This window comes from Bidens hawaiensis, unplaced genomic scaffold, assembly GCF_021521415.1.
Source record: "Bidens hawaiensis isolate Kalapana, Puna unplaced genomic scaffold, B.hawaiensis_p1.1 tig00000001_1, whole genome shotgun sequence".
NCBI lineage: Eukaryota > Viridiplantae > Streptophyta > Magnoliopsida > Asterales > Asteraceae > Bidens > Bidens hawaiensis.
In genome coordinates, this window is record NW_027491014.1 from 435,483 (window position 1) to 455,350 (window position 19,868).

The following is a 19,868-nucleotide window of genomic DNA, read 5'->3' on the forward strand; positions in this document are numbered from 1 at the left end:
GGTTATTCATTTTGAGTTCTATAGGGACATTGAACACTATGATTGTGTTCTTCTAAAAAACTAAGTGATATATACTATCGATTTGCTTGATTTCGTAGAGAAATAAGAAAGATAGAGATGGAGTTGGTTATGGAGGTTTAAGGGTCGAGAGGTAGAAGATGAAGAAGTCAGTCAGATCCATTAATACGTTGACAAGTGCAGCGAATTTTAAAGGTCCAAGAATTCTGTCGTATTAGTTTTTGTTTCCGTTGGATCCGATGGAATTTTTTAGTCAAGAATGTAGGCCATTTCTGAAAAGTGTTGTTCAAACTAGGTGATTAATTTAGGAATTTTCCCTTTATAGAGGTTTTTAAAGTCTCCCATTTTCGTTTATTAGTAATTATTTTGTCATTTGAAAATGTTTGAATATTTTATAAACCATGCACACATTAACTTTTATCTTTTAGATGATGTGATATATTTTAAATAGGATGGTAACATAATTTAATGTGTGCAATGCGTGAGTTTACATCTTCCTCTATATATACCCGCATAATAATTGTTTACAAAAAAGCTTACACACAATTGATTACTATTTAGCATCTCTCTTCTTTGAAGATGTGTTCAATATCCTTTCCCTATTCAATTATTAGTTATAAAAGTTATCATGACAGAATTAGACAATTTGACATTCGCACAATACCTTCATCCCTATCCACCGCAAAGGCTGTCACAGCAAAGTGCGTCCCTCGACCCGCAAACTATCCGCCATCGTTATGGTCATTTGATTATATTCAATCACTTTCTAGTGAATACAAAGTATGATTGCAGTATTATTTCCAATTAGTTATGCTAATTTCTAGTAGTTATATCATAATTCGTTTAATATTCAACCATTAGGTAGAAGATCACAAGGCAAGAGCGGATGCATTAAAGGATGCAGTGAAGATGATGATACGCGAAACCGAAAATCAACTGGACTCCCTACAAATGGTAGATGATTTGCAAAGACTCAGAATATCATATCATTTTGAAGAAGAAATAAGTACTCTCTTGGAGATGATTTACTTAGTTACTACAAAACTCATGAGCAGTGGGATGGCATGAACTTGAACCTGAAAGCCCTTGGATTTCGACTACTGAGACAACACGGTTATCAGGTTCCTCAAGGTACTATACTATAATAAATTTGTGTTACAAGAGAACATAAATAAAGCAAAGTAAAATATCCCACTAGGTTAACATGTTTATTTGTATTAGTTTTCCTTTCATGAAATTTATTAGTTCATATTAAAAACTAGGGTTAAGTTATTCAACACGGTCTCCTAAATCTAGGAGGGTATAAAGTCACAACGGATCCCAAAATTTAACACAATGTCAAGCAAAATATTACACATGCCAAGTAATGTATCACAATTACAGAGGAAAAAAGACACAATGTTGAGGTAAAAAGACATGATGGCTAAAAAAATATAAGGATTGAGAATGCTTGATGAACATCAATCAATTCATTCGTATTACTCGGATCTAGTTCTATGATGATAGTGAAATCGTTCAATTAAGGCCAGTGTGTGTTTTCTGAAGTGAAATTGACAAAGTTTGCACAAATTCAACAATAATGATTTGATTCATTACTTGAATCATAATTTATACCATATTTATAGTTGCACGCCCATTCGCTAACACCCCTAGCGAATGAAACTTCATTCGCTACACCATTCGCTGACAGACCGGTGAATGTCTTAATACAAAAGACTTCATACGCTGACTAGTTCAGCGTATGGACATTCAAAACCCAAAACCCTGTTCGCCAAACATCCTCGGCGAATGTGCTAACCATAAATTACAATTCAATCCCCTTAGTTATTACATAGAGACCAAATATAATAAAATAACGACCGAGACGACTAAACATGTGTCAACAAAATTCCCCTCATCTTGTGCTTTGTCTTTATCTCTTTAAGAATCTTTTGGTCTTCTAGTCGGATCCGCAATTAATTCCGAAAGCAAAACAAGTTATGACAACTCTCTAATATTGCATTGCAAGCTCGTTGTCTTTATAGTACGCCCACCTTATCTGATTCTTAAATAAAACATAAATATCGCTTTCAGAAAGATTGACAAGCCAAATCGGAACAAATACTCATATAAACTTCACATTGTCTCCAACTCCCAAAACATAAACAGCCTCACCAGTCTTCTCATCATAGTACCAATTAATTGTCACACCCTCAATTTTCGGCTAACAGAATTTTACCACGAGGCGTGTGACATACCATAATCTAGCCACGTGTCATATGGAATAACCATTTATTAACATAAAACCTTCATTAATTGTTACTTGTTAATTCAAGAAAATATTGTCACAACATATGTTGCATTTGCGGAAGCGTAAAAACAAATAATAGTTCTAAAACGCTAGTCAATTTAAACACCCAGAATTATATAATACATGTAATCAAAACTAGCTTGGTTGTTTGATAAAATCCCCGATGCAATCCTAACTCCTAATGTGCATCTTAGTGATTTGAGAAAGACATGCTAAAAAGTTTCAACACATTGGTTGGTGAGTTCACATGTTTTTATCCAAAAACAAGTTCACAAAATGCGCAGTTAAAGTAAACAAAGTTTTATCACTAGTTAATTACTCTAGATATCATGATACAAAAGTGTGGGATCCATTGCTATTGAACCCCCTGAATATCTTTTACATGTGTAAGGAGATTAAGATTGATGGTTATTGTAGGGGTATGGTACTAAACCCGGTTTTACGACCCTAAATTTATCATGTTTGGCTTATTTTATTATATGGACTAATACAATGTTATTGGGCTGAGGGGGTTTTGTGGAGGTAACCCTAACTGGGCTAGGCCCATTAGGGTACCATGATGGTGGCCATGAGACTCTCTATATAAGGAGGTCTCCACCTCCTTATTGAGGGGTCATGCTCAATAAGAGCCACCACCACTTTTTTGTGTCTGTAAACAAGAGATTCCTCAGGATTTCTTAGCAGTCACCTCCACACCCCCAAAAAGCCATTGCAGGTCACCAGCAGCTGATGAGGAAGATCAAGACGTGGTTCGTTCATCTCGAAAATCCGTGGAAACATCGTCATGGATCAGGTCAGATTCATTTCATGCTTCGACATTGGCGCCATCCGTGGGACGGCAACGAACTACCCTTCGATCTTCATCTCGGCTGTCAGATCTCTCCCAGGAAAAACCCAGATCTGGAAGTTTACAGAAAAAGGCTTCAAGGCTTGTTCTAAAAAAGCTCAAAAAGATCCATAGATCTAAAAGAGGCTTCCAGATCTGTGCAAAAAGAAACGGTCTGATTCGAATGATCAGGTCTCCGGATCTGTGATGGTTTTAAATCTGCTCCGAGCTTCAGATCTATCTAGATCTGATTTACAGACCTAGATCTAGGTTACAGACCTGGATTCTAGGTCTAAATTTGCAGACCTGACTCTGAAATGGCAGATCCAGAAATTACCAGACTTCCGCCGCCACGTACGCGCGCCCGCGGATTCTCATTCCGCAGCCGTGCATGTGCCGCCGCGGGAACCACCACGGGGGTTTCGCGCAAAAGACCTCCACCATGTGGGTGTTGCGCAGAAGACTGCCATCACGCATGCTCGCTAGCCGGTCACCATTCTGCCGACATGCGTGAGTGCCCGTGGAAACCACCGCGGAAACCACCATGTGGGTTTTGCGCAAGAGACCTCCGCCACGCACGCGCACTCGCGAGTCACCACTCCATCGCCGTGCATGCGCGCATCAGTCCTCACGCCAAACTTCAAGGTTGGGAATCCTCAAAATATCCCATACGGCTACGCGCCAAACTTCAAGGTTGGGATTCCTCATAATATCCCATATGGCTACGCGCCAAACTTCAAAGGTTGGGAATCCTCATAATATCCCATATGGCCTCGCGCCAAACTTAAGGGGGGGGGGGGAATCCTCATAATATCCCATATGGCTACGCGCCAAACTTCAAGGTTGGGAATCCTCATAATATCCCATATGGCTACGCGCCAAACTTCAAAGGTTGGGAATCCTCATAATATCCCATATGGCTACGCGCCAAACTTAAAGGTTGGGAATCTTCATAATATCCCATATGGCCTCGCGCCAAACTTAAGGGGTGGGAATCCTCATAATATCCCATATGGCTACGCGCCAAACTTCAAGGTTGGGAATCCTCATAATATCCTACATGGCTACGCGCCAAACTTCAAGGTTGGGAATCCTCATAATATCCCATATGGCTACGCGCCAAACTTCAAGGTTAGGAATCCTCATAATATCCCATATGGCTACGCGCCAAACTTCAAGGTTGGGATTCCTCATAATATCCCACATGGCTACGCGCCAAACTTCAAAGGTTGGGAACCCTCATAATATCCCATATGGCCTCGCGCCAAACTTAAGGGGTGGGAATCCTCATAATATCCCATATGGCTACGCGCCAAACTTCAAGGTTGGGAATCCTCATAATATACCATATGGCTACGCGCCAAACTTCAAAGGTTGGGAATCCTCATAATATCCCATATGGCTACGCGCCAAACTTAAAGGTTGAGAATCTTCATAATATCCCATATGGCCTCGCGCCAAACTTCAAAGGTTGGGAATCCTCATAATATCCTATATGGCCTCGCGCCAAACTTAAAGGTTGGGAATCCTCATAATATCCCATATGGCCTCGCGCCAAACTTCAAGGTTTGGAATCCTCATAATATCCCATATGGCTACGCGCCAAACTTCAAGGTTGGGAATCCTCATAATATCCCATATGGCTACGCGCCAAACTTCAAGGTTGGGAATCCTCATAATATCCTACATGGCTACGCGCCAAACTTCAAGGTTGGGAATCCTCATAATATCCCATATGGCTACGCGCCAAACTTCAAGGTTAGGAATCCTCATAATATCCCATATGGCTACGCGCCAAACTTCAAGGTTGGGAATCCTCATAATATCCTACATGGCTACGTGCCAAACTTCAAGGTTGGGAATCCTCATAATATCCCATATGGCTACGCGCCAAACTTCAAGGTTGGGAATCCTCATAATATCCCATATGGACACGCGCCAAACTTAAGGGTTGGGAATCCTCATACCACATGCTCATGCACCACATATGCTCACGCATCACATATGCTCACGCATATTACACATGCTTACACATCACATGCTCACACATATCACTGTCTACGCGCACGCGCATGCAACATATGCGCACGGCGCGGGACATAAAGCCTACGCGCACGCGCATGCAACATCTCGTAAGCCGCCTCACGCGCAAGCTTCATTATTCTTACAGCCCGTAAGTCGCCTCACGCGCAGGCTTTATTATTCACACAGCTCATAAGACGCCTCGCGCGCAAGCTATTATTATTCTTCCAGCCCGTAAGTCGCCTCACACGCAGGCTTTATTATTCATACAGCTCATAAGACGCCTCGCGCGCAAGCTGTTATTATTCTTTTAGCTCGTAAGACGCCTCGCGCGCAAGCTCTATTATTATAGCTCGTAAGCCGCCTCACGCGCAAGCTTCATTATTCTTACAGCCCGTAAGTCGCCTAATGCGCAGGCTTTATTATTCACACAGCTCATAAGACGCCTCGCGCGCAAGCTATTATTATTCTTCCAGCCCGTAAGTCGCCTCACGCGCAGGCTTTATTATTCATACAGCTCATAAGTCGCCTCGCGCGCAAGCTGTTATTATTCTTTTAGCTCGTAAGACGCCTCGCGCGCAAGCTCTATTATTATAGCTCGTAAGCCGCCTCGCGCGCAAGCTATTATTATTCTTCCAGCTCGTAAGACGCCTCGCGCGCAAGCTCTATTATTATAGCTCGTAAGCCGCCTCACGCGCAAGCTATTATTATTCTTCTAGCCCGTAAGTCGCCTCACGCGCAGGCTTTATTATTCATACAGCTCATAAGACGCCTCGCGCGCAAGCTGTTATTATTCTTTTAGCTCATAAGACGCCTCGCGCGCAAGCTGTTATTATTCTTTTAGCTCGTAAGCCGCCTCACGCGCAAGCTTCATTATTCTTACAGCCCGTAAGTCGCCTCATGCGCAGGCTTTATTATTCACACAGCTCATAAGACGCTTCGCGCGCAAGCTATTATTATTCTTCCAGCCCGTAAGTCGCCTCACGCGCAGGCTTTATTATTCATACAGCTCATAAGACGCCTCGCGCGCAAGCTGTTATTATTCTTTTAGCTCGTAAGACGCCTCGCGCGCAAGCTCTATTATTATAGCTCGTAAGCCGCCTCGCGCGCAAGCTATTATTATTCTTCCAGCCCGTAAGTCGCCTCACGCGCTGGCTTTATTATTCATACAACTCATAAGACGCCTCGCGCGCAAGCTGTTATTATTCTTTTAGCTCGTAAGACGCCTCGCGCGCAAGCTCTATTATTATAGCTCGTAAGCCGCCTCACGCGCAAGCTTCATTATTCTTACAGCCCGTAAGTCGCCTCACGTGCAGGCTTTATTATTCATACAGCTCATAAGACGCCTCGCGCGCAAGCTTTTATTATTCATACAGCTCATAAGACGCCTCGCGCGCAAGCTGCTATTATTCTTATAGCTCGTAAGACGCCTCACGCGCAGGCTTTATTATTCATACAGCTCATAAGACGCCTCGCGGGCAAGCTGTTATTATTCTTATAGCTCGTAAGACGCCTCGCGCGCAAGCTTTTATTATTCATACAGCTCATAAGACGCCTCGCGCGCAAACTGTTATTCTTATATCTCGTAAGTCGCCTCACGCGCAAGCTTTATTATTCTTATAGCTCGTAAGTCGCCTCACGCGCAAGCTTCATTATTATTATAGCTCATTAGCCGCAACTCGCGCAAGCTCTATTATTATAGCTCGTAAGCCGCCTCACGCGCAAGCTTCATTATTTTTACAGCTCGTCACCATCATGAAGAAAACCTCCCAAAACTCAAAGACAATAAAGACAAGGCCAAAGAACAGGGAAAAAACCGCCTCATAGCTTAACACACGTCATAAAGTCCAGCGCTCCACCTAGACGCTTGCGCGTCCAGGAGCAACACTGGACTTGGGGGGGCTTGTAGGGGTATGGTACTAAACCCGGTTGTACGACCCTAAATTTATCATGTTTGGCTTATTTTATTATATGGACTAATACAATGTTATTGGGCTGAGGGGGTTTTGTGGAGGTAACCCTAACTGGGCTAGGCCCATTAGGGTACCATGATGGTGGCCATGAGACTCTCTATATAAGGAGGTCTCCACCTCCTTATTGAGGGGTCATGCTCAATAAGAGCCACCACCACTTTTTTGTGTCTGTAAACAAGAGATTCCTCAGGATTTCTTAGCAGTCACCTCCACACCCCAAAAAGCCATTGCAGGTCACCAGCAGCTGATGAGGAAGATCAAGACGTGGTTCGTTCATCTCGAAAATCCGTGGAAACATCGTCATGGATCAGGTCAGATTCATGTTATTGGGCTGAGGGGGTTTTGTGGAGGTAACCCTAACTGGGCTAGGCCCATTAGGGTACCATGATGGTGGCCATGAGACTCTCTATATAAGGAGGTCTCCACCTCCTTATTGAGGGGTCATGCTCGATAAGAGCCACCACCACTTTTTTGTGTCTGTAAACAAGAGATTCCTCAGGATTTCTTAGCAGTCACCTCCACACCCCCAAAAAGCCATTGCAGGTCACCAGCAGCTGATGAGGAAGATCAAGACGTGGTTCATTCATCTCGAAAATCCGTGGAAACATCGTCATGGATCAGGTCAGATTCATTTCATGCTTCGACAGTTATGTGCCTAGAGCATCACCTATCAACAATCACTTGTCACTAGAAATAGTTGTGAATAAGCTCTACATATAAAAAGCAACGAAATTAGTTTCAAGAGTTAACCCAAGCCTCAGTCTTGGGTTTCACCTCAGACCCGGTTGATTTAACAAAATGATTTTGTTGAAACAAAATTGGCTTAGATGTCTTTTGGGGTTTAAATTTAATCTTCTTTGTTTCCCTCTCAATTTTACTAGACACAGGTTTTCCACAGTAATAAACTAATTAACTCCTTTCAACTTGTAAACCTTCCAGTTTTTCTCAACGTTTACATGATTCAAGAGTGATTTAAAAAACACAAACTTTTTGTCAGATTTCTTTGTTACATTGTGAGATGGTGTTTTACTAGTGTAAGATTTCTTAGTATTGTTTGGTTCAGAAAGAATTTTAAATGTATATTTTCATTCTTGTGTACCACCACTAGTTCAAACACATCTTCAATAATGACACCTTCATCAATTTGGGAAAATACAAGATTACTTCTGTAATGAAGTTTTGGAGTTACTTCTTATCATTATTCTCAAAAGTTTTATCATGAATAGTCTTATCCTCATTTATTGATATAACCAATCTTTCCTTAGCCAAAGGTTCTTGATGCAAGAAAGAAAGCATCAAATGGCTTATGACACTTTAATTAATTAAAGACCGATAAACTGAACTATAGGTTCCAAGAGCAAAGTTCTTTAATACAAAACTTAATCAAAAATTCCCTCAAACTACACAACCAAAACCCTGTTTATACTAAACAATGAAAAGATAAACTAGGAATCCGGATAAACACAAAATAATAAAAGATATTAATAATCATAATTCTAAGTAAGAGATAATTTTGCATCATACTCACCGTCTTCGAAAAAACTCATCCTCGAGTTTTGTCTTTGAAACAAAGCTGCCCGCATCAAACGGAATATCAACCCGGTTCTTATTTAGTACCTTCACGATCTGCCTACCTAGTTCAATTGCATGAGTTGTCTCGCTCGTCCCACCTGGGTCGAAGGGAGCGCTAAAACGTTTATTTTTCACCATGGAATCGTCCCACTTAAATAGTTCGGTTCCAACTAGATAACCACATACTTGTAAGTCATAAACCTCGTTGCATTTTTTTACTTGTTTATCACTTGAATAAATTGTCGTGGCAATGTTTTTTATTCCCACTTGAGATTTTCCATCTAGCCCACATGAGCAACCACTTATTATCGTAGGTCGTTCCACAGGTTATGCAAACCGCCTGCTCATCTTTGTGAGTTATCTTTGGAATGACCAAGTAAAATAGCTCCTCACATGAAATACTCTCACTATTATTAAAAAGTTTATCTTTATCTTTTGCAACCAGAATATTCTTGTCAATTTAAATATTCAAATTAATAGGAGATTGCAATCTTTGTAAATTAACATTCAAGTATTCCATAATTGTCAGCAATAATATTGGAACTTTCAAAGGCGGTTGCCCACCACCCGTAGCCACCGTATACACATTAAAAAATTTATCTAACATACTTGAAGAAGCCATTGAAGATTTATGATCATTATTTCCCTCCTCTTCTTCTCGATTGGGAACCCTTTTAAGAGCTTATTGCACTCATAAGTATTCCTCTTCATGGGTTGCATTTCATCCTCATCTAACCTGGGTTCGTCTTCCGACACACCCTCTTTCAAAGTACCAATATGGGTGACGGTTAAACGGATGCTCCTCTCCATCGTCACCTTCGTCCCTAAAGAAGGTGCTCGACTCGGTTTCTGTCTTACGCATTTCCCTTTTCAACTCGAGATCTCAGATCCTCTATCGGAGTAGTGTAATCTCTTGTTGTATTTCAAAATCTCGGGCTCATCGCTTGAGTCGTTTGATCTTGTAATCCCATGGGTCGGGATAGACTCCATCGCTGCCTTGGGCAATGAATCTGCGAGGGCGTCGATCTTCTCCATGAGCACATGAATCGAACATACTTTTGCGATTTACTCTGGCGGCGAATCTACGATCGAGCAAGCATCTCTCTCCACGCAGAGCCATTTGAACAACCAAAGCTTTGATACCAAATGATGCGGGGAACGGAAGTTTTCAAATGACTCATGACACTTTAGTTAATCAAAGACCAACAAACTGAAACATAGGTTCCAAGAACAAAGTTCTTTAATATAAAACTTAATCAAAAACTCTTTCAAACTAAACAACCATAACCCTATTTATACTAAACAATGAAAAGATAAACTAGGAAATTAGATAAACACAAAATAATAAAAAGATATTAAAAATCATAATTCTAATTAAAAAATAATTATGCATCAGTTCTACAGTCAAAGGAGATGTAATATCTACCATTTTGAGATCCTCAGTGTTAGGTAGTTTAGAGTAATCATGTCCTAAAGATAAAGGAACCTCAACAACGCCTAGGCCAGTTTAGTTCCTTGAGGATAACTAATACTCACTTCATTAATTTGATTTAGCAAGCTCAATAATCTTGTTTCTTCCTTCAATTATCTCATCAAACTGTGCATTCATAGCCTCTTGCTTAATAGAAACACCAATTTTCAAATCATGATTACTTGCAGTTAAAGTGTCAGTTTTCATTTTATGTTGTTTCTCACTATTAAGCAACAATGTATAACTAACTGTAAGGCCTCGTTACCGGTGCCTCACATTTGGACGTTGGATTTACTCATTCACATGGTTCTTAGTCATCAGAGTAATAAAACATTTGCGGAATATTAAAACATTTAAACCATTATACTACATAACCATCATTCCTTGTCTTAACGGGCATTCAAATTAATTAAACATAAAACATTGTCTTTAAAATAACAAAACATTTCCTTGAGATGCCAGCTTCTTCAAGTTCATGCCTCATTCTACTCAACTGCGTGCATACTAAAAGTCAGCTACGCTGAGTGAGTTCTAGTTAAACATACAACATACAATCTGTCCTCATGCATGCACATGTGCCCGAAGGGGTGTACATTAATCACACTTACTATTCATATATAACTATCCATCCTATTTAAAGAGCCTTCCGCCCTATAACCTCACAGATATTATAAGGGTCTGGTCCTAACATCATAGATATTATAAAGGGTCTGGTCCCAACATCACAGATATTATTAGGTTCTGGTCCCTAGCATCACAGATATTATAAAGGGTCTGGTCCCAACATCACAGATATTATTAGGGTCTGGTCCCTTTGTTTCGTGCAACTGTTCCATACCTGTTCTTACATACTTTTCTTGACAATACGTGCAATCTCCGAAGAGCGTTCACGTACCATCAACATATCATACATACATTATGCATACATCATATATACTTATACATACATCTTATCTTACATCATACATATCAATCATATCTCTAACTACCACTAGACGGTACATGCAATATCCGAAGATCGTTCACGCACCGTCAAAGCAATTATCATACATAAATCATACAAGACATACACTTACCACTTAAGGTAAGTGTATTAACTATCACGTCGAGTATGCACACAGCCCCGAAAACGTAACAAGGAAGTGGGGCTAGAAACTCACCTGAATCATGTTACGCTCTCCGTTAATCGTTATTCCCTTCTTGAGCTACGCATGGCTAACTGTATAATATTTACACGTATCAATTAACTACTACTACTCATATTGTATTTCAATCTTTAAATAACCTACAACGAACGGGGGTCCAGGGGCAGCCGTTCTAAGGGCGGCAGCCCCTAGCGGGGTCCAAGGGGCAGAGACCCTGGCTGGGGTTAAGCTGTCAGGTTAGCTTGGAAAAATTTTATTTTCATTAACTGCCTTAACACATTTTCCATTAACATTTTAAGTTATTTTCTAAGTTGGGCTTAGTTGCTAAGCCTAGGATAATGGGCCAGTTTGCTTTATACTAGATGTGGGTTTAGCCCAACTGTCCATTTTGGTATTTGGGCCCAACTGGATTTAGGCCCAAAACCCAACAGAATGGGGTGGCCGAAAACATGGCCGAGAACCCCTGATGATCGAAATCCCATGTTGGCCGAGAACTCGTGTTTGACCGAGAACTCGTGTTTGACCGAGATCCCTACCTGGCCGAGAACGTGGACCGAAACCTCAAACTTGACCGAAAACCCTTGTTACAAGTGGGTTGGCCGAGAACCCTCAGTCCGATGTTTTCAGCTCATCAGCCTATCTTCTCGTTTCTTTCCTTAGTCTAGTTAGTTGCTACAGGTCTATATCAAGGGTTTTAACCACTTTTCATCATCGTTCTCAACCGTTTAACCGCCCAACATCATCCCACTATCAAGATTTACCCGTTTCTAGCTTAAAGCTTGAACCTTTATCATAAAAACGTTCTTTAAGCTAGACCTAGGGTTTCCTTCATGAATCACATCTAGCCATGGGTATATTACATCCACTTTTAATCATCAAGTTGTTAACTTTATGTTTTATCTAGACCCGATGTAGTCTATGTTCAAGTTTCATGGCTATCCGTTCATAAAAACGTAAGCTTTAGGGTCAAGAACATACCTTTAATCGTTTGCTAGGTCACGGCTAGCTTGGTTATGAGCTTGGACCTTGTGACTAGCTCGAATATAGGGGATGGATTGAAGATCTTGGCTCGTTTGATCTTGGATCTCACTTTCTATCTTGCGGCTGAAAAAGGAAAGGGTTTGTATGTGCTAAGGAGGTGTAGGGAGAATAAGATGGATGGAAATGGAAAGATTTAGGGTTTAGGGGTATTTATACTCCCTTAAGCCCATGGACCTAAGGCCCATCTTTCCCTTTTAGTCCATAATTAACTCCATCTATTTAGCCTATCTATTTTTCTTTCTTTATTATTTTATTATTCGCGCAATAACTCAAGCAAACATTTCCGTCATGACAATTAAATATAAAATATTATTATTCGAAAGTTTGGGATGTTACAATAACTGTCCCTCAAAGTTGTAAGATCAATAACCATGGTTTCATTATGGTTATGAATCTTCTCAAGCTTTGACAAGTTCTCATCACAAGTAACACATACAATTACTTGTTTATCATTAAAACCGGCGCTTTTATAAGATATCCGCGATTCTTCTCTATTTGTAATCCAATAACCAACTCAATGGGTTCCGTTAAGCTAGCTATATGCTGTGTATTATCTACAATTTCTACATAAGGCGGTAAGATGATATCTTGAGCAGTTACATATCCAGGGCCCCTGACACAAATAGACGCCTCACAACTTCCATAGAGATTACTTCTCAATACGATTTCTTTCAAATTCATTAAAATTTCATGTACTGATTCTTAAATACCCATTATGGTAGAATATTCGTGTGAGATTTTCTCAGATTTTGCGCGTGTGATACATGTTCCTTTGATTTCTCCAAGCAAAGCTCTTCGCATCGCAATGCCTATTGTGTCTGCTTGACCTTTCATAAGTGGAGACATAATAAACACAGAACTAAATGACTCAAATGAAACATAAGAGTTAGTATTTACCTCTTTAATTATAACCATGCATGCGACAAAAATTTTCTATTCATCATTTGAATACTCTGATTCTGAATCTGATTCCTCACTCAACACACTCTTATTCTTGCCATCAATCAAAGCCTTAATCAATCTTAGTGATAACAACCATGTTTGCTTGTTGTTTCTCACTAGATGATGATTATCCAAAAATATTTCTTTACCCATCAACACCTTCTTGAATCACCATTTCCTAGTTTCACTCATCTGTGCTTGTTCAAGGTATTTTGAGGTACCTCTTTTGACACTATATTGGTATACTTCTTTTGAGAGTTAGAGTTTCAATCTAGAGTCTTGTTTTGTGGATACTCTCTCCTTGGTTTATCACACTCTTTAGCAAAATGACCAAACTCCTTACAGTTGTAGCATTTAACTTCGAGTTTGTCAAAGCCAATCCTCTTACACATAGTAGGAAGATCATTACTTGTTCTCTCCATGTACTTCTTGATTTTTCTCACAATCATAGTCATATTCCACTTGAGATCTGTCAACTCCAAATCATCATGGTTGATTTGATTATAATCTTCATCAGTTAAATCACAAGTGGCTAACTTGCTGCTCATCAATTATTCATAAGATGACATGAAAGCTCCCATGAAAGCAAAGTGTTGTTCAGCTTCTTTCATGTTTAAATTAGGTGGTGGTAGAGCAGTTTGAGTATTAAAGGTTGTAATAGGTGTAGACACACTCTTGTTTACAGGATTAGCCCCACCATACAAAGATGGATCCTGATTAGCTTTTGGCATGCTTTGACACTTAATTTCAATCTCTCTCTTTTCAAGTCTTTCAATAAATTTCATACAAGTAGTGTCGAATATTTGAAAAAAAAAAATCCATTTTAAGTAATAATCATCACAAAAGTGGCATATGAATCAGGCAAAGCATGTTTAAAAGTGTCAATTCTATTAGTTTCATCCATGTGCAACTCACACCGATTCAGCTCAGCAAGAAGATGACAATATCTTGTCAACAGCTCACTGGGCAAATTAAAGTTCTTGTATTTATACTTTAACATAGATTTCTCGCTTTCTTGTGAATTTCCCAAGCTTCTTGACTTCAAAGCATCATAGAATGTAGTTGAAACCTTGATATCACAAAACTGATAAAAAGATGTTTTCAGGGAATGCTATAGTAAGATTAGAATAAGTCTTTACTTCTAAATCATGTTTCTTCTTCTCTTAAGGAGTCGACTGTTCAGTAGCTTTCTTTCTTGGTCCAACACCGGCAATGTTAATCAGAGGTCTTTTATAAGGAGTTTCCAAAAATGGAAGATAGTGAGGATCAATAACTCCAAGATGAAATTCAAATCACTGACTCCATTTCTGAAAATCATTGATATTTGTCAACATCGGAGTTTTAACATGTGAACCAATCTCATTATCATAGTTCAACATGGTTTTCATTATCGCGTTTTGTGAAGTAAAATCATAATAATTCGTCATTTTGAGAATATATGGGTAAAATCTGACATGATTAAAAGTGAAACGGAAAGTTGACAATCTACCAAAGGTATATCAATCGAATTGGTATTCGCGAATCGGTATTTAAGTCTGCGTATGAGTACTTGTTGAATGGGCTAATTTGATGAATGTGTATATGGTGAATGAGATGGTTAGTCAACGAATGGAAATGGATGGAATAGCTAGCGATTGACGAATTTGTGTAGCGAAAGGGATGACTAATTAGGCTAATGAGCTGTTAGTAGCACTAACAACTAAATCTGTGAATGACAGCGAATGAAATCATAATTCAGCGAATGTATTCAAACTAATCTTCAAACATTCATCATCAATTCCAGATTCACAACCAAAACAAAAACCATACCCAAACTCTCCAAACCAACTCAATTTCTTACCTTGCAAACCATAACCAAACCATCTCAAACCAATTCGCACACAAATGTAACAAATTCTCGATCAAAACTCAATCAATTTTTATTTATCTAATTTAAAGTTCATGAAAAAAACTACTGTTCAGTCCCACCAAAAACACATTTAAAAGGAAGACACTTAATTCAGATCAATTAACCATAACTGAATCAATCACTAATCAACTCACACTTAACCGATCAATCCTTAATCCATTTTACTAACAATTATCCATAAATTTGAACGACTTAATTAATTTAACAGTCTGTAACAGTTCGATATCAGTTACACATTCTTGACACTAATTACAACCTAATTGGTAAACAAAATCTACTAATTAGAACGTCCTCAAGCTCTAATACCACTTGAGAATTCTTGAAGAACATCAATTCTCGTTCTATAATGATAATGAAATCGTTCAATTAGGGCTAGTGTGTATAGTGTGTGTTTTTTGAAGTAAAATTGATAGAGTTTGGACAAAATTTCAATAATAATGATCTGATTCGTTACTTGAATCATAATTTACAATATTTTATAGTTGAAGGTCCATTCGCTAACACCCCTAGCGAATGGACCTTCATTCGCTACGACATTTGCTTCACTGACATACCCGTGAATGGCTTAATACAAAAGACTTCATACACTGACGACTACTAATTCAGCGTATGGACATTTCAAGCCCAAAGCCCCATTCGCCAAACATGCTCGGCGAAGGGGCTAACCATATAATAAGCCAAGCCCCTTAACTATTACATAAAGACCAAATATAATAAAACAAAGACCAAGAGGACTATACAAGCTAGATATCAAAAAGCGAAAACCTAAAATCTTATATAGTAATGCTCAACTACATGCTTCCAATGCCCACTGGTTTGAGTTCCATCGGAGTCGTGCATAGTAACTTAACGACGCCGAAGAACGATAACTTTGTTTTTAGTAGGATCGGTTTTGTCATTCAAAAGGGGGTGGTGGCGCAGCTTGTTGCCGCTTACATGTTTCTCTATTGTAATTGAATCCTTTTTTTCTTACTAATGAAGTATTGATTGGAGTCCGTTTGATACCCTTCCTGTGACTTACTATTTTTAGATGACTATGTGCACCTTAAGAACTAAATGTTATATTTGTTTGACTTGTATCTAGAGATATTTCACAACTACAAGGAAAAGATTCAAAATTTTAAGCCCCACTTAGTCAACGATATGATGGGAATATTGAATTTGTACGAGGCTTGTTATTATTCACTCGATGATGAATATATTCTGGATCATGCTAGAGAATTCACAACAAAATATCGCATAGAAAATATAGACATGATTGATGAGAGTATATTACCGTTAGTAAAGCATGCTTTGGAGCTTCCACTACACTGGAGAATGTCGAGGGTAGAGGCAAAGTGGTTTATCGAACTCTATGAGAAAAGGGCTTACATAAATCCAACGTTGATCGAGCTTGCAAAATTGGATTTTGATATGATACAGGCAACTTATATTGAAGATCTAAAACATGTGTCAAGGTATCATTTCTACCTCATGTGTGATCATAGTGTTTAGTTACACCTTTTTGCACATGTACAATATTATAAAGCATTTAAGTCCTATTATAAGGATCGTTTAAAATTAATAGATTGATAAACTCTACGAATGCTGTATTATTATTCTCATCTAATCAATCTACAATCGTCGGTGGTTTTTTGATATACTAATCATGATAGATGGTGGAGATCTTTAAAATGGGATAAGAAGCTTAGCTTTAGTAGAGACCGATTGGTGGAACATTTCTTGTGGTCTATTGGTTTTGGCCATCTATCTCAGCATAGCCATGGAAGGAGAACACTAACAAAGGTTAATTCCATGATTACTGCTATTGATGATGTATACGATGTGCATGGTACTTTGGATGAACTTGAACAATTCACTGACGTTATCCATAGGTAAATTACACTTTTACTTCGTGTAATATCCATGTTATTAGCTAGTTAGTTCACCCATATTATGAGAACTAATCAAAAAGCTTAATTAATAGATGGGATATTAGTGCGATCGAGGAACTCCTAGAGTATATGAAGATATGTTTCCTTGGTTTCTACAACACGATTAATGAGATTGCATATGACACGCTGACAAGCGTAGGGTTTCACAGCCTTCCGTACCTAAGAAAGCAGTAAGTAAATCATTTCCATATTCATCTACAAAATGGTTTGTATGACGCAAATCTAGATATTATGTTTTTCTGAATGGTAACATTGTAGTGGGCAGATTTATGCAAGGCATACCTAGTCGAAGCACGATGGTTTAATAGTGGATATATACCAACACTACAAGAATACTTGGATAATGCTTATATATCAATATCGGGTCCAGTAGTACTCATGCATGTTAACTTTTTAATACCAGTTCGTTCAAGTAATGATATCTTACAATGCATGCCTAGACTTGAGAAAATCATTTACTACTCATCACTAATCTTTAGACTAGCTGATGACTTGGGGACATCCACGGTATGATATCTTATTAGTTAGCATATATACTTGTATATTATGGGTATATAACATCATTCATATTATGTATAATTTAATTTAGTCAAATGTGTTTTTTTAATTATATGGAAACAAACAAACCTACACATTTTGTTATTCCTTTTAAGGATGAATTGGCAAGAGGGGATGTTTCAAAATCAATTCAGTGTTACATGCATGAGAGTGGTGCTACCGAAGAAGAAGCTAGAAGTTACATCAAACAATTGATCATGGAGACGTGGAAGAAACTTAACAAAGAACGAACACATGCTGATTCTCAGTTTTCACGTGAGTTCATCGACCACGCTACAACCGTACCTAGGATGGCACAATTCATGTATAGTGAAGGAGATGGTCAGGGTCGTCCAGATATAACTAAATCCCATGTATCATATTTGTTTTTAATCCGATCCAAGGAAAAAAATAGTCGAGAACGTGTATTGGAGGGGATCTTTATCTATAAAAAAAACATGCTACGGGGATACCACTAATAATTAATCAGTGGGCAAATACTATAAAAACCAATATACATTCATATTTTGTTCATAAAAGTCCCGTAACTTAATTTTCACATATTACAGTCCCTTAACTTGTTAAACTTGAATGAGTGTGTGATTTTTTATTTTTATTTTGAAAAGAAACTTGGAACCTTTTGTAGCCAATTGCTTACTTATTTTTACTTATTTCCATGTAATTTAATTTGTTTAAAAACTAAAAGAAAACAAAAATCGTTGGAAATATTTTTACAGAAGCCCTAGTTAAGGAAACTGTAGAAGTGTCCTTGATGGAAAGGGAGAACAATAATGAACAGTAGAACGACGATTCAAATGTGGGCATCAATCTGACCAATGAATTTGAGGCATGTAATCACAAATTGTAATTCCAATCGATTCGAATCCTAGACTCTGCGATCTTGACACGCGATGATTCGAGACATCAACCCGCAAAAGAAAAGGCAGATTCATATGTCGAAAGGATGAAATAAGATAAAGGAAACCAAAACATCTATCACATGTCGAAATATCATTGTTCAAGTATTGGGCGTCTAAAATGTAGATTGTTGATGCCTAAGGTTTATCTCGTTAGTCAGTCAATATCGATCAATGATTGTTAATCTGTTAAGTTGCTTGACATTGTTGTTTAGTTGCTTACTTGAAACCCGGGTGTGATTTGTCTTCATATTAATTGTTTGAGAGTTGTTTATTTGCTTGCTTAATATTAAAACCAAAACTTGTTTGCTTGTGTGATCAGCACTATAAAAAACTGTTACTTCATAATCTTATAAATATGTTATATGTTACACTGACCACATACTCATCGTGGTTCGACACCCTACTTATTCTATCTTGCTTAGGTGATTAGGAACTGATTTTAATTGTTTTTTACTAGATAGCGACAGTCTAGCATCAAATACTTAGACACAAGTGTACACGAAGGTGTTGGTTAGTGATGCTAATTGGTTCATTTTGCTTTTGATAATTATGTATTATTTGAGGATGGTGAAGAGGATCAATGGTCAGTTGCTTGCCATTGATGAGGTAAATGTTACATATCATCTGATGTATTGATGTAATACTATTGATGAAGATCAACGGTTAGGATATAAGTTTTGAAGTAATCCGAATGCGAGAAACTTGATACTTAATATTCTATATATAACACTATATTATTAGGCTTCTTGTACAATACTTAAATGCATTTCGTATTGTAATCAAGTTTCAATATGAGCATATTTTAGTCAGCAAGCTATTGTAGTAGCTCCAATTTAGTATTGTAGAATGAATCCGAGAATGCATGAGTTAAGCAGGTCAAAAAACTGCTATGTTTTCATGACCTAAAAAAAGAGAATTTATAAAAAAGTATTGTCAATTTGATTGATTTTTCACATACTTTTTTTTGGTGATTTTTTTTTTCAAACCTTTGAACTTTTTTATAAAGCATTACTTCATTAGTCATATATGATTACGGCATATTTCATTCAGTCTCTATTCTAGAAAAAACTCGATCTTGGAGGTTTATGTTTAAAGTGATACACTGTGTAACCGGTGTCGGTACGTGCCTAACCCGAGGCCGGTAGCAGGAACCACGACATCAGATGTGTAGCCGGTGCTGGTATCCGTGTAACCTGGCCCCTGTACACACAAAGGAATTTTGGGTATGACTAAAAGTATGCAGATTAGTATGGATTTCATGCCATCCT

General features: G+C 38.4%; 1 pseudogene; it reads left to right on the top strand.

The window, feature by feature from the left end:
• The first annotated feature begins 597 nt into the window (after positions 1-597).
• On the top strand, positions 598-18,572 carry LOC143560573 (R-linalool synthase QH1, chloroplastic-like; annotated as a pseudogene).
• Positions 18,573-19,868: the final 1,296 nt, after the last annotated feature.